The sequence below is a fragment of the Bombus impatiens genome, unplaced genomic scaffold, assembly GCF_000188095.3.
Source record: "Bombus impatiens unplaced genomic scaffold, BIMP_2.2 scf_0142, whole genome shotgun sequence".
NCBI classification, from domain to species: domain Eukaryota; kingdom Metazoa; phylum Arthropoda; class Insecta; order Hymenoptera; family Apidae; genus Bombus; species Bombus impatiens.
Genome location: NT_176561.1, coordinates 691,006 through 701,627, shown reverse-complemented (window position 1 = coordinate 701,627; position 10,622 = coordinate 691,006). Strand labels below are relative to the sequence as shown.

At 33.7% G+C, this 10,622-nt stretch overlaps 1 protein-coding gene across 2 annotated transcripts in view; it reads right to left on the bottom strand.

Moving 5' to 3' along the window:
- The window catches only part of LOC100748243 (helix-loop-helix protein 11), a 149,658-nt gene that overhangs the window by 137,092 nt on the left and 1,944 nt on the right, over nucleotides 1-10,622 (bottom strand). The window lies entirely within an intron of this gene.

Below are 10,622 nucleotides of genomic sequence, written 5' to 3'. Positions count from 1 at the left end.
GGGGCAGCTGCCGTGCAGAAATTTTTCTAGAAACGAAGCTGCCGACGACAGCTGTTAACAGGATCAAGAACAAACCCCGAAATGGAGCAGTGTATGCCTAAGCCACGATCTCTCCTTATTCTAAATTCTCCTTTTAAGTGTATCTCACTCGAATAAAGAGCACTTCATAAATTACGTTCCCATTTCAGTAAAATTACATTTCAATTAATATATATATACATATATACACATATTATTAAAATTAGTGGAAATTGACTACTATATTGTTAAAATTTATATTTCATTACATTTGTTCATTACATTTTGTTATTAATTATATTATATTTGTATTAATTATATTATATTATATTTGTCTTTTTTTATTCCAATAGTGCACTAACAATTTTAATTTAATAACAATTAAATTTTTATTTTATCAGAGCCTTCATTTCATATAAAATATCTTTCTTATGTTATGAAAATTATGAAGAGAAATTAAAAGATGAAGATGAGATTATATGAAATTTCATATTTTCAAGGAACCATTTATACATCAATGGTGTGTGTGTGTGTGTGTGTGTGCGCGTGCGCGCGCGCGCGAGCCTTGTGCCATCCTTATCACCCCTTATCACCAATATTACCGCTCTTTATTACCGCTTTTCAAAGCCGACAAAGGTTTCCCGGAACTTAATATATCATTCAACGATCAACACAAAATCATAATTATATAGTGGTTCGTTCGATAAGTTTTTCGTTAATGGTCTAAGGAAAAAAGCTAAAATTTAAAAATGTCATTCAATAGACACAAATGATAGGATAATAAATAGATCGGATTACAGAATGCAGAGAAACAAAGTAAGAGGGAAAGGTGGAGGACAATTTCGCGGATGTCTTTGCCTGAGTAAGGATGCCTGCTGTCGTATTAGCTCACGGGATGGAATGAAGAACGAGAATGGGAATGAGATTGGGAACGGCCAGGCATATATTTAGCTATGTGACGTAAGGCACAGGCCAGCGGGCGCCACGTCGCGTCGGGTGTACGTGCCTCCGCTGTCTCTGGTTCTCCTCGTCTTCCTGGCTCTTCTTCGTTTACCCGTTTACTTCGTTTAGCCGCAGTCCCGTCTCTACCTTGTATCGCGAAATCGTATCGTTTCACATTCATTTTCTTACTTTTTGCTATTTAATTCTTCAAGTATTTCCTAGGAAGATATATATATATATATAATATACATACGTGTATATTATAATGTAGACTATTATATATAATAGGCGTTTTTTAATCAAAATTTCAGACGAAGAACACGGTATGCATGTACAAGTCAGGAGTTTCGTAAAAAAATAATAACACTATATTAAAATTAAATCATGTACACATATCAATATGTATAATGTATATCAAGAAATATGATAGGAAATGTATTTATATTGAAATTCGAACAAGATAAAATGTCTTGTTTATTGCTGACCTTTGATTAACACACGTGAACAACTGTGTGCGATATAAAAAAATTTCGATATCGTACTCTTTGGCACGAAGCAGTCTCTCTTATTTTCTCTTTCTTTTTTTCTAATAAGATTTGTGGGGGAATTTGTGGTTTCTCAGATGATGCAATCGAATCGTTTATGAACAATATACGCGTTGAGGTGAACCTTCCGGATGGGGCTTCGAGTTGAAAATCCTATTAATCGTATAAGTAGAAGGTATATATACCTACACATATATACCGTTGAGCGAAGTCGTTAAAAATAAATTGTTAAATAAGCGAATGTGATATTCGTTTAGGAGAACATCACTCGAATGTGAGACAGCGTGTAATAAATGTATGATAAATTGCACTTTGTATATACATTCTCGTATCTGCGACTAATACACGCGAAGATTATTTAATTTTAATTGTACCATTTCGTAATATGGCGCAACATTATCTGTAGCCGCCGGTAATCGCAAACACGACGAGAGCTCGATGGATTTGTGTTCGAACATATGCTCGAACACAGCTCCTAATTAAAATATGACGAATCGTGATTAGAGTTGCAACATTTTTCACCAAAATATCCTTTCTTTAACTTCATTTCTAAATTAATAAGTTATTTTATTTTCATTGAAAATAAATTATATTTGTATTTTATAAAAATTGAAATCTATTTAGAATTCTTTTTTTTTTTTAATTATTCTATAAATAAAAAAACTGTTATTAACGCGTTAACTGCTCATGACATCACGTTGGCGTCGTGGCCTAGTTGTTTCCGGAAGCGGGTGACGCCACGTTGCGCAAATTGTTTTTAAATGAAATCAAAGAAAACAAATTTCAGTCATAATGAAAGGCTACGAGATTCGACGCAGCAAACAACGTATTAAGAGTTCACTCGAATTAAAACCTTGTTCCTTGTTTCTTTTAGTTCAAAAGAAAAAGTAGACTTCAGTAAAGCATCTAACATATATTCAAACTGTATTTTAAAACGGGACAGACATTCCAAACCAGCTAATACCGATTCAAACACCACTCTTCTTTAAATGTAGATAGACCAGGCCGTTAATCAGTCGGTGCAACACCTGCGACGAAAACAATGACAATTTATATTGATGACGATCGGAATGCGAGTGCCCTGATGCGTGAAACGACGCGGCCGACCAGCTGTCTGATTTTGACGCAACCACCAACGACAGCCGGTAATTTTGTACTTGTAACAGCGTCAGATTCCAAGAATGTTTCCATACTCTCTTCCTTTCTTTTCCATTCACACGTTTTCGTTTCCTGACACAGGCATCACACGTTCTTTATATTTTTAAGCCCAGAATAAAAATATTAATGTTTTTAACAATGCAAATAAAGATAATTCATCTGATTGAAATTGAGCCTTGCTTGGAGCTGTGTATATGTAATATTGCACTTGGAAAAGGATCGATGGAATAATTATTTAGTAACTTAAAATTATTTTAAATTTTCAAAGCTACTTTCACTATTTCACATCAAAATCTAGGAAAAAACGAAGAAAGAAATTCGTTGAAATCTCTGGCAATAATTCTAAAGTCCGAGAAAAGCCAAACAATAATGTCCAAAAGCTAAAAATATCTCTAAAAAGCTTTCTTTCTTCCCATAAATATCTGAGCACATATATATATCTTATCTTGCTTTCAAAATCCTGGTGCAGAATGGTCCAAGGTCAACGAATAAAGGAACAACAGGCTACCCGTTATTCTATCTTACGTCCACGACTAAAAACCCAGGTAGATGATCCCAGTAGGACCAAATGATCCTTTGTAAAGAACCAACAGCATCAACTACGTATATTATACACGGAAATGGTCTTATAGAACGATTCCTAAATGGTTAAGCTAGTGTGGTTTAGAGCAAAATTTACCACTCTGCAAGAGCCTGTTAAAAAACTGTTTTCTTTTTAATAAAATAATTTAAATTTATAATTTGGTGATTCAAATTCAAATTCATTATTACTATAAATTCAAATGTTACTACCAAAATATTCGAATACTTATGAAGAATAGCATAGAAAGAGGTAACACGAAAGTGACACAATTCTTTCAAAAATTGAACGCAAACTCGAAGATGAAGTTATGAAGCTACATCAGTAGTAACGTGCGAGCTTACTCGAAAAGAGAAGAAAAGAAAAGAAGAGAAAAAGGAAGGGCGTCAGACAGAGGCATTATTGCCGTCTGAGGTTGGTCCCTTTGACTTTATTCATGAGTAATACTCGCATACATGTGTGTACGTAACATGAGTTTGCGGTGCGCAGTGGGTATGTGGAGCGTAAGAGGTCAACAGAGGAACCATTGTTGTCTGCTGCCAGCCTCCACAACTGAAAGGCGTTTCAAGACTGTACAAACTATTTTCGTAGTTTAGCTGTCTACTATAGTACGATAAACAAAAATCAACAAAATAAAAAAAAAAGAAATGTTCATCGCTGTATTATATGAGAATGGCATAACGAATTGTAATCTCGACAATAAATTTCTTTTTTATCCTACTATCTTATGTGCCCTATCAGAAAACACTGATACATCCATCAAGCTGTCGATCACGTTACTGTAAGATTGGGAGCAGATAAATTTACCTTTTAATTGCAAGTATAATACTTAAGATTAAGTTAAGTTGTAATACTTATAAGACTTAACCTTTGGCCACGGGTACGGAGAAATAACGAGATTTGAAAATATATACAGTTGCAGCAAGTGTTAAGTCCATTCCTAGACGAGGCCAGGCAAGTGCTGAGATTTTGCGGTACAATGACGTGACGCCGCGACGCGACATCGTACACCTCTTTTGCGTACAAATCCAAAGAAACGGTATTATGCTTTTCATGGTAAACCTTTTCACTCCATACAATAGCTAGTCAATATGCATAACAAACTACTTTTCTTCAGAAAATGCATTAGCTACACCATTCGAGTCGATACAATCGAGGAATGAAATGAGAAATTTAGAAAAATTGGCTAATCAGTTTGACTTTTCGAAAACTCAGATTCGATTCTTCTGAAACGTCACCAGCATTGGCCAGAAAATTTCGTCACTCTCTTAAGCGGACCGATTTTGAACGAATGAAGCGAATGCTTGATAAGAAATTACGAATTTGTACGAGAACTTTTTGCGATCACAGTTAATTATAGAATCGGGTAAAGTGAGATAAGGAATTTCAATTCGGCTGGCTGATATATGCCGCCTCACAAAATTCTAGTAGAGTCAAATATAATTTAACAAAGTAGTCCACGTACGGTTACTCGTGAAAGTATTCGTACGCGTTTTAAAATTTCATTTGCACTGTTATGAGACTCGACTATCATGATTAGATTGCGGATTTTTATGCATTTATGTGAAATTTAAGGAGGCAGGAATGCGTAAAATTCACATAATGCATAAAAGTATTCGTCATAATTCTTAATGGATAAAACAAATTTATAAGATCGTGATTTTTTTGAAAATATATATAAATGTGCTATTTATTTCAATCAGTGAAGTTACTGCTCTGCGGGGACGAATAATTAATTACTAGGTGTCGAAATCGCATATGAATAAAGAATAGACGAATCTATAGGTAGGTAAGAACCTAACAACCTGACCTTAGACACGTTAATATCTTTGCACTAAATATAAGATTATTGAAATTTAAGATTTCAATGTGAACTTTGCACGCTTTCCTTCCTTTTATTGTACTTTGTTCTGTTTAAGATACATACTTTAAAGGTCAACGATAAATAAGTAGTTTCAGAACGTAAACAATTCTTCTTTTAATATCCTTTTTTCTTTATCTGTGATAAATGATCGTATATATTTATAATAATATATATAAAGTAAATTAAAAAATATTCGGGTACTAACATGCCAGAAACCAATTTTACTTTGGAACGATAGTATACATACTCTTTCAATGACGTTTAAAACAATTATAAGTCCATTAGTATTTTTTGTCACTCGTATAATGTTCCTTATTACACTAGGAAATATAGACCATATCTAACAGATATGATAAGAAAATTTTTCACCATACCTACAAGCTAAACCGCATTGTTTATATTCTGCATAAATCCAACAAATCTCCCAGCCTTCCGTTTCATAATTCTCTACGTGTATAATTACACGCTACTAAAACTTCATTTAAAAATCACTTTCTAATCACATAGTCAAGTAATTATGAATCTTTTACTTATTTTGTAGATATAAGGAAAACAAAGCTAAAGTAACATTAAAACCTCCAAAATTTTCAATACGATTTACTCGATCGATTTTTACAAGATGTTCCTGAATCATAATGAAACATAAAACAAATTTCATATGGAAAATAACTATTGAAACTCAAAAATACGAGACTCAAATTCAATTTCAATTTAGATCAAATTCAATTTACGTTAAAATTAGAAACATTTAACTTCAAAGATCGCCAGAAAGAAGTTCAAGGTCACGCGTTCACTTTTCGTTATATATACAGAAAAAAAGTAAAAAAGTAAAAAAAGGAAAAAAAAGGAAAAAAAAAGTAAAAAAAAAGAACGAACGACCTCGGAAACGTAAGGCACGTTTCACGTTACACCAATCGAATCATCCAGTTTTCATCGTCACTATTTTTCACGATATTAAAGCAGCCTGTTTTCAGTGAATGACCCTGTACAATAATTTCAATGTCGCTTAATACCATTAACCGCGTCAAACGACGCATGCATAGTATAGATATGGTTGAAATAATCCATAAAATCAAAGGTAGGGAAATAAAGAAAGAAAGAAGAGACACGACACTTCGGTATGTACGTACATACTACGTATGTAACTCTGCATTAAGTACAAGTGCACTCATACACGGAGATTGACCTGGTGCAAGCGCAATGCGCAATTCAAACTCTTTATCTCTCTTTCTTATTTCCTGTGCAGTTCATTCAGCTGTCTTTGTTGCTCTAATTGTCTACTCGTAACTAATCACAGGATGAAGTATGTAAGTCGCAAATTCAAACGTATATAGAACTATCACAATAACTTTTCAGTTTGGAAATTTGAAAGTGTAGAAGTTCGAGTATTTCGAAATTTGCAAATTTAAAAGTTCAGTATCCGAAGTTCGAGAATAGTTTGTAAAGATCGAATACTTGACTATATCTTACAAGTTCCCTTCGAACCGTATGAACCTAACTACCTTGAATAGTGGATTTGATTTGTACGCATTGAACTTGATCCCATCGCTACTCGTAATACTATGTACATAATACGTGTATATACCTAGATGTGTTATAAGCACATGTATACGTAAAAAGGCAACTACGTACGATATGGTGCAATCACGTTGACCGTGGTCAGGATTGGCTCGACCGATTTATTAAGTCGTGCAAACGAGCGAACGAAAAAGTACCATCAGCCGAGCGAGTTTTATTTTCCAACGCTTGATAAACGATGTGGTGATAATAACTAATAAGTACAGCATGACACGCACACCGACAAAGGTTTAGCTGACGTAAATACTGAAAGAAAATCGATAGGGCATCGAGCGACATTAATTATATCTGTGCTTTGTGTGTACGTGTGTGTAAAACATGTCATAGAGAAAAAACTAAGTGGTGGGTGGACGGTAACTCAATATTTTTTTTATAAATTAATGACCCAATAATATGTAACCTAACTTTGTTAGAACCGACCGTGATTGATGTTTTCTTGATGGTTGCAGCGATCAAAAGAGAAATAAAATCGATAACTGGTAGGCAATGAGAGAGCGGAGGAAAGTTATAAAAGTTTTCGTACACCTATAGCACACAAAGCTATTTTTATTATTATGAAATTCTACTCTTCGATTCCTAAATCTCTAGACTTTTAAATTCCAACATTTCGACGCAAAGTTATTATATTGTATAGTGAGAAGATTAATCAAATACTGTTTTAAAAGTAAAACAAGGTCGACAGAAAATATAAATATAAGAAAACATAAGACTACGCAAATACGATATTTCTATTGCTATACTAAAATACATGTTTAAATATTTTTATAGAATAACTCATCTTTCTATAAAGTAGTTATTGTGCTGTTTTAAACGTTTTAACAAATTGATATGATATTACATATGCATAATAAAAATATTAACTCTACACCGTGAAACGTATAACACAGTGTTTAATCATTCAATCGTTTAAATCTACAATGTCATTTCCATCTACGCTTCGAGCAGTGTAAAAACATCGAAACGCCTTAAGTGACTAATATTTGACAATAATTATCCGACTATATAATTATAAATTCATGACGCATCGTTTCAACGACTAAATGACACATTGCATATATATGTGAAACGTTTGATTAGCGTACAAAGCAGCGATAAACCGCGAGAGAGAGAAAATTTATCATGATCGGTGAAGTATGTATCAATCGTGCTCGATTATGTAATAGCAAAACGTTTAATCAGCTGATACACTGGATCGTGTGATGAAAGGATAAACACATATCAGATGTTCTCGTAATAATCCGACTATCCTTTTCACTTTTCAAATGGAAAAGAAGTAAGACCAAAAAATACTGCGAATGACGATATAACATTTACCCATTTACTGATATTGACGCACACGGTGCGTCTATTGATAGTAGTCAATATTTTATATCATGGGGTATTTCAGCAATCACATGCAGCAAGGAAACGTTTCTATTTAAAAAAGTAAGTCAAAAATTGATCAAGTACCTAAATACCCATCATCATACTCATCAATGAGACAACGATACAAAATTACTTTCTTCGTTTGTTATATACTAAATATTATATTTTATTTTAATTATAAACGGATACACTTTTAATCTGTTTTTGATTTCAAGTTTTTCTTGATATGGTATAATGTTATTTGACCATATAGTATAATTTTAATTTCGTAGCAAAATAAATTAGATTTAAATTTCTACATATGTAGTTAAAATGCAAACTGCTGTCATTCTTTGTTAGTAAAAATATAACAGAAATCTACGCATAGGCGTAAAGCAAAATTAAGAAAAAGTAAGGTTAGATCGTCGATGTAGAACTTTTACTCAAATGTATTTATACATATATTTGAATGGTGACATTGCTTAACACAATTATGCTTAAATTTTCAAATAAACATATTCCCTATTTACATGCTCGCCATCATACCTACATTCATCATTATTCACTCATACCGATCTAACCACCAAAAACAAGAAAAAAAAAAATAGACATAAACATACCGCGAGCGTGAACGTAAGGTATGCCGCGTGCATTAATGCAATGATTTACGCTTGATACCTCCAACGAGCCTTTCATACACATGTAAAATCGTTCGTCTTCCCTCGTTTCTTCATTCAAGCTCTATATCAATTATGGCGTACACTGTACAGCTTTCCTTTACACCATGTGTGTGTGTGTGTGTGCGCCCGCGCGCGCATATATATATTGTTACACGCATATCGTCTGTAGTAGTTTCTCGCATTACCTACGCGCGTTATCGCGTGCACGTCGCGCAACCAAACGGACAAAGAAAGCATACGAGGCGCTGTGCCTGGTGTAATATCGACAAGTAGTCAACGTTCGCGAATTTCACAACTACACGCGAGCAGACTGTGTACCTTGAACACGATTTACACACGTTTAGCCTAGACACGATAGATCGAAGCCTATCCGTGTAAAGTGTAAGTGAACGTAATGCAGCGCGGTGATGAGCGTATGTAAACAAGAAGTCGCGCCGATGCGGCATGCTTCGAGTTATTTATAGAGACCCATTATTGTGCAACAAACGTGGCTTTACGTAACGCACATAGTATAACCTGGCTGGTCTGTCGGTCACTCGGCCGTATACAAAGGAACTTGCTTTCCTCGTCCTTTTGTTTTTTCCCTTCTTTTTACATCCTTTTTCTCTATAACTGCTGCAAAGAGATACTAAAAACCACGCCACTTAGTTTCAACCCTGGTGTAAACAATAATCTAAAGAAATCTCAGCATTGTGTATTGAAAGAAAAGTTTGCTTTGATTCATACAATGTTTATCTGTATACTGTGAAATTTTGCATATGTGTAATGTTGCGAAAAGCTTTTTCAGAGTTTGAAAAATTTACAGAATTCTATATGGTGGAATAAGTTGCGTCTATTTCATGCAATATTTATGCCATGATAATAAAAATTTATCTCTATATTGTAAAACTTTACATATACATATACGTAATATTACGAAATGGTTTTCCAGAATTCGCGGAATTTTTAGAATTGTGTATAGGGAGAAATTGTTCCTTCGTTTCTCTATATTATAAAAAGCTTTACATATCTGTTCTACATTTTGTCCCAATTCTGTAATTTCTATGATATTCAATTCATATCCATGAACATAATGTAAAAGTGCGTGCCAATTTAAATTTGCGTCGTACTCATTACGTCTTAAATAGAATGTGTTTTTCACAATTTTTTAATGATACTTCTGTTGATTGATGATTTTATGATGTTAAATTGATGACAGATTTCATGATGGCAACACCGTCGCGAGGGGAACGAACATATAGAGAGCTAATGCAAACGCGAGTACCGTATATGCATTTTAAACCTGTTCAGAGATAACGTTCTAAGAAAGCGATTAATAGCGACACCGCGTCGTAGCCATCCAGTTACTGTTTATATTACGCTCGTCATAGCAAATTACTACAATTTTCTTAGAATATAATATACTCTGATATATGAATATTCAAAAACATCAATAACTAAAATTAATTTACGTAATATACGACAATGAAAAACATTCTTATAATTTTCCTAGAATATTGTGTGATATACAAATATTTGAAAATAACGAAAATTAATTTACACAAGCTATAACAAAATTTAACATCTATTTGTCATTTACTAATATCACAAATAATTAAATAAGACGAAAAAGTACACTATGTAAAATATCAAAATCTACAATTATTCGCAATAATTCTACATTTATATTGTTAGAAAACAAATGATATATCGGCAGTGACTCCCGCGCCATGCTTGTTTGGGCGTGAACGCATGGAAGGTCCGGTTTGACACAATCTCGCAAAATATTTCCCAACTTGCCTCTATCGATTATTCCAACAACAAAAATAAACACTAACTTCAAGAAAAGAAAGAAGTCTTCAATTTATAACTCAAAGAAATATCACGTAGTAGCATCGTATAATGCGAAGACTATTGTGCCGGCCGGCTGGCCG